This window comes from Geotrypetes seraphini, chromosome 3 (genome assembly GCF_902459505.1).
Source record: "Geotrypetes seraphini chromosome 3, aGeoSer1.1, whole genome shotgun sequence".
In the NCBI taxonomy this organism is placed as follows: Eukaryota; Metazoa; Chordata; class Amphibia; order Gymnophiona; family Dermophiidae; genus Geotrypetes; species Geotrypetes seraphini.
Genome location: NC_047086.1, coordinates 307046216 through 307052626, shown reverse-complemented (window position 1 = coordinate 307052626; position 6411 = coordinate 307046216).

The following is a 6411-nucleotide window of genomic DNA, read 5'->3' as shown; positions in this document are numbered from 1 at the left end:
GTTTTTAGCATCCAGAAATAGACCAGATATTCAATGCCGGTTATTGAAAATAGCCTGGCATTGAATTTCCAGGCTCGGTGCCAATAGCAGGATTCAGCCTGGCTAATTCCTGTGGTCTGAATATCGGGCCGAATAAGTGTAAATTCACTTATATGGGACACAAAAATCATAAGAACACAAAAATCATAAGAAAATAAGAACTGCCATACTGGGACAGACCGAGGTTCCATCAAGCCCAATATCCTCTTTCCAAAAGTGGCCAACACAGTCCCAAGTACCTAGCTAGATCCCAAGCAATAAAACATTTTTTATGCTGCTTATCCTAAGAATAAGCAGTGGATTTCCCCAGGCCATCTCAATATTGGCCTATAGGCCATATTTCTCAATGCTTCCAAAATTTATTTACCATTTATAATACTTCACAATCTACATCTGACAGTGTAGGATGCTCCAGTGTTTCGAGGAAAACATATGGATCTATATGCTCATTCAATTCAGAAGTGTATAATGATTCATAGAATCCCCGGAAACAATGCAATCTCTGAGTCTGATTTAATTACTGTTCCTTGAAGATCTTGTATAGCATAGATAAAAGTAGTTGATCTCTTAGATTTTAAATATTGTGCTAATTGATGACCACATTTATTATTATCTGCATAGTAGGCTGCATGGTGCATAAATCCTTGCCTACTAGCCTCTCTGGCAAGGACAAGATTGTAAGAATAGGTTTCTTTTTGCAGGCTTCTCAACACTTGTATGCTACTTGGATTTTCTTTCTTTTTTTTTTTTTTAATTCTTTATTAATTTTCAAATTTACAATAAGTGTAACAATATATCCAAACAAATTAACAATAAATATAACACTTAATAATCATCAATGGTACAAATAATATGCTCTTATCTCCCACCCTTCCCACCCTTTCTTACCATATAATTAATACCTTATACAATATGTAGCAATAAATTTACCATCCTCTTCCCCCTCACAATCAAACTTGTAAATTTAAGAGAAAAAAAAATAAAATAAAATGTCATCTAATCGGTACAATACTTTGTAAATGGCTCCCACACATCCTGAAATTTCCTGAAAAAACCACGCTGTATTGCAATAAATCTTTCCATTTTATAAACAATACATAAGGAATTCCACCAGAAATTATAATTTAATCTACTCCAATTTTTCCAATTATACGTAATTTGTTAAATGGCAACCCCAGTCATTATAAGTAATAATTTGTTACCAAATAGCACAAATCTTCATGAATTCAATTCAGTTAAGAATATGTACTTTGAATTACATTATATTAATGAAATTCCGGAACTTGGAGGCTTAGCAGATGGCAGACTAACTGCTGAGCTCCCTTCTATGGGCATACTTTATTAGTTTTAAAGTAAATATTCTCCAGATTCATTTTAAAAGCTGAAAGAATGGCATCAACAAAATTAAAACTACAAGAAACTCCAGCTAAATCAACTGGGAAGGCTAAGAGATTAAAGGAAGATTCACAAACTGCCAGTGGAGTTCCATTACCTATGGACGCTCTGGACATTATTGAGGTAATGGAAGAATTAAGAAATATTAACTTAAACCTAATGGAAATTAAAAAAGAAGTGAATCTCATGAACAGCAAGTTTGATATTTTAAATAATAGAATGGACAAATTGGAAGACAAAGTTGGGAAAATTGAGCACATACAACTAACTTACAAAGATCATAATATCTTGATGGAATTGAATAAGAAAGTAATAGATATGGAAAATAGATCTAGAAATCAGAACATTAGAATTATTGGAATAAAGGAGGGAGCTGAGGGGAAGAATATGATCTCTTTTTTGGAGGATCTAATACCAAAAATTCTTCCAATAAAAATAAAGGTAATTTAGAAATAGAAAGAGCACATAGAATTGGAAAGAAAAATCCTCAACATCAAGAAAAACCTAGAATTGTAATATTAAGACTTTTTAGATTCCATCAAGTACTGGATATTTTAAAAGCTGCAAAAGAGATTACAAATATAACATACAAAGATTCCAAATTGATCTTTCTCCCAGACTTTGCAAAAGAGACTGTTCAGGTTAGGAAAAAATTTTTACAACTTAGACAACCTTTGAAAGAAACAAGAGCTCAATATGGTTTATATTATCCTGCGCTAATGAAAATTACATACAAAGGAAAATACCATCAGTTTAGTGATCCAGATAAACTTAAGGATTTCCTTTCATCACAAGAAACATCTTTGAATTAGAATTTAATTTACTTCATGATATGAAAAGTTGACTAAGGGATAATTAAAGAAAGTTATTAGTTAATTGAATATGAAAAGTTTGGCTAGGGTGAAAAGGATTTAGGTCCCATTTCCTGCCCCATACTTTCTCTGTCTCTGTCATTTGGAAGTCAGGTACCTGGGGACATATCTTAAAGACCAGAAATCATCTTCCAAAACATGTCCAAATTTTATTATGAGTTTCACATCTTTTATATGAATCAGGTTTGTCAGCATGTGTCAGCATGTGACGTAAACACAAACCATATAAGGACACAGGTCACATGAAACTTTAAAGACATCAGCATTTTTTCTATCTGGAGACTGAAGTCCACAGAGGGTCAGAAAAAGCCTTAACCAGCAGAGCTTCTAATCTAAATCTGTCTGTAAATACAGCTTAACAAAACAATTGAATTCACTTCACAACATCTCTGTTTAAACATACATGTCCTTGTAGTATTTTCAAAAAGGGAAAGACAAACAGGGTCTGGTATTACAGCCTAAAACAAGGCCTAAGGACTTGATATGTGTCCCTTCAATCCCCTCTTACGTCATGAAAATGACGTCATAAGTACACAGCATGAGCTGGAAGGGAGTGATACTCTAGATATGTCTCTCAAGGAGGGGTTTTTTAGGAGCTGTAATACGAATAACACAGTACATGAGCAGTCAAGACAAGAGTGCAAATAATATGAGATTATAACAATAAAAAGGTCTTTTACCCAACCCTGCATTCAACTAAAGTGTTGATCCCAAGAATTAGATAAATCAGAGTTACATTTGAACTCAGCAAAGAGGTCTGTTAATTTCTGAATGTCCATAGTAGGACCTATATTGTCAGAAAGAAAAGTACAACAGCATAAAATACTGGGAAGAATTTTTCAGCTAGAATCCTAGCTAGGGCCATATGATTTTGAGAACCATCTGAGAAGTGGAGCCTAATTGATCAGTAATACCTTGCAAGGCGTCCCTAGAATAGTTCACAAAGCGTTGCTGATTATAATAATTTTTAATTAATCCAATCAACATTCTTATTAATAGTAATACAGGGAATAAGGAACTCAAACCCAGCCTTAACCTGAGCTCGGGCCTTAAATTCATCTGGGACCCCTCTAGCATCTATGTATACATGTGATCAGATTTATATCAAGACAGAAAAGAGGAAAAACCATGTGGATAGGAAGGATGCCTTTCAGAAAGAATATGCAGAAGCATGGTAACTTTAACTAAAGTGCACTGGCCTATCCACTGGCTGGGTAGCTTAACAAGGAGCCAAAAGTCTCCATAAAGCCAGTAAATATCAAATCTGATGCAGCAACAATGGGGCATACCTATGAGCCAAGACAGAACAATAACCTGGGGGTAAATTACCTACAAAACTACCCTGTGTCAGATTAGAAACATAACATGTGTAATTGCCCTTATAGATGGTAACGGCAATATCAAGCTTTTGCTGTCCTGGCAACAAAGGGTATTTAGAACACTGCAGTGCACAAAGGGGATAGGTAAAATTAGAGGAGATATTGGTAAATAACCCAAAAAAGCATGGTTGGATACCAGGAGAGAGGTCCAGAGGTACGGTTCCTAGATGGGGTCTAGCTTGAGCACATATGTAACAATTACTCTTATTATGTTGATCAGCAGTGAATTTCATCCATTCTAACCAAAGGTTACGTTCTGAAAACCCTACCTCAACAGCCACAATATCTTCAAAAGTGGGATTGGCAATAGCCATCATGTCAGTAAGTTTATTGAATGTAGGGGCCAGTGGGTTAGTATTTTTTGGGGCCCCCACAAAATGGCGGGAGAGGATGAGTGGAGGTAGATAGATCCCGTAAGAAAACTGATGGGTTGGATAGCTAGACCCACCCTTAAACCTCATGTCCATAATGTACATACCTTCATCAGTAGGTCTAGGGTTGTCAATAGTAAGAGAAAGCTTAATAATTTGTGCAGGAACACTTTTCCTATAACAGTGTCCAACCTTATGAAGGGTCATACAAATAAGCAGTGATTTACCATTTTGGTCCACTGTTTTTCAGAGTATTTTCTAGTTTATAAACCCAGTCAGTATCAATATTCCACCATACCACTCCCCAGAATACACACTTATCCCCCCAACGTGAGTCAATAACATATATATATATATATATATGTCTTTAGTTTTAGGAATCTCTGAGGACCAATGGCACAGCCTTGGGATATCAATTGATGAACAGTCCACAATGTCAAAGGAGAAGGTGGCAACTTGCACACTGCTGGAATTATACCAAAGGGTAGCATACTATCGGTCTTTTCTGGATTCCAATTGAAGGACAGCCTTTGCGAGGGAGTAGTCCAGCTTGACGTTGTGTTCGCAAAGAGGTGTCGGGGGTGCTGTTTACAGCAGGAGTGTCATTTACAGATGGGTATGGGCAGAAAGTGTCGTGGACCCAGAACACATCATCCCTGTAGACCCAGTTAGAAATGATCCATACAGGGAGAAAAACTAGCAGCAGCGGTGCCAGTAAGAGAATGATAAAGTTGATAGAATGCTGCAATGAGATCATCATGTTGTTCCACTGGAGGAGGTGAAATCTGCGCAGGGAAGACTTGCTTCTGGGGTTTTAGGTTAACCCTCTTCAAGCGACTTGTGTGGATCCAAACAGGAAACTCCTCAGTGAGTGCAGCGGGCCTGGTCACAGCGATCACAGTAGTGGGAAGGCCAAAGGGGAAATCCGTCTGCTTCCGATCCTTGGAAAGCTTCTGGACAATCACCAGGCTGGAAAAAATGGGTAGGAATCTGTGGAGAGAAAGGAGAAGTGCAAGACACGTTTCTTTGAACAAGCCCTAATATTTCAATTAGCTTTTGGACGTATTCCTCCTGTATCAAGGGAAAATTTATCCATGGGGCGGGGAAAGGTCATCCCGTGAGAATCTCAAAGGGAGAGCAGCCAGATGTCTGTGCATACAGAAAGAGATACTTGAAAAGAGATGCTTGGAAAGCATTCCAAATATCATTCAGCAGCTGTACTCCAATGTGATCCAAATAAGAGATAGAAAACAAGAGAAACATGTTGCCTGTACTGAATGTGGCAACATGTAACAATACCAATTCATTTACTTGATATAGCTATGGCAAAAGAGAGACAATACTCAGTTACTTAAGGTTCTTAATTGAACAATCCAAAAAGATATGTTTTTGCGTGCTGCATATAACTATTATGCACCTCAGAGAGACCATACTGATGTACTGAATGTATTCAGAAATGTATACTGAATGGATCATATATAGGGAACACCACGAAATAAACGCTGTATAAAGTAAAACTTTTTTCTTAAACATATAACCCTTAACTAAACTATATTCAGAATATAAAAGCTATAAGTAAAAGAACATTGCGCAGTTAGGCTAGTAAAAAGTGGAAAAAGAGCTCTAGAAGTGGCCAATATTATGTATCCTGGGGTACCCACTAAACTAAAACAAGTAGACATGACAGACAAAACATAAAGTTTTAAGCGTGGAGCTATTACTCCATCTGTCAAGTGTGCAGGGCTGAATTTAACTCTGCAAATAAACACATTGATATAAAAAAACCAAAACTACAAATAATGTATATCATAACCATCTCAAATTTAGAAAAGGGCATAAAGCTAATGTCTGTTTGGAGCGTCTCTATCTCTGCAGTGATAAAGAGGACCCGTGGAAAACATTAGAAATATCTGTGCCAAAACGGATCTGGGATGGCTATGTATAAATCCGGACAAAACATTTTAAATTAGCAACATCCTAATTTCAGCTAAAACAATAGAAAGGAATTGTATTTTCCAATTTATTTTCAATTCACAACCGTGCCAGCTGTAATTATTGAGCTATATATATCTGTATCAAGGAGCAAAAGGTCAAGAATGAAAATATCACTAGCAAGAAGTTAAAATATCGAGTGAGCACTACGATAACCAATACCATGATATTGGGCAATGAATAAGGGAGAGCTAGCAGCTGGTATCCAGGGTTTCCCCTCTTTGCACCAAAGTCCGTCCAAAAGGGCGGCTTTGGGCACCTGCCAAACGCCAGGCATCAAGTTCAGAGGGGGGTGGTAACAAAGGACTGAAGCTGTGAAAAAAGAGAGGAAGAGAATCCTGTTCACCCGTGAGACCCAGGAGC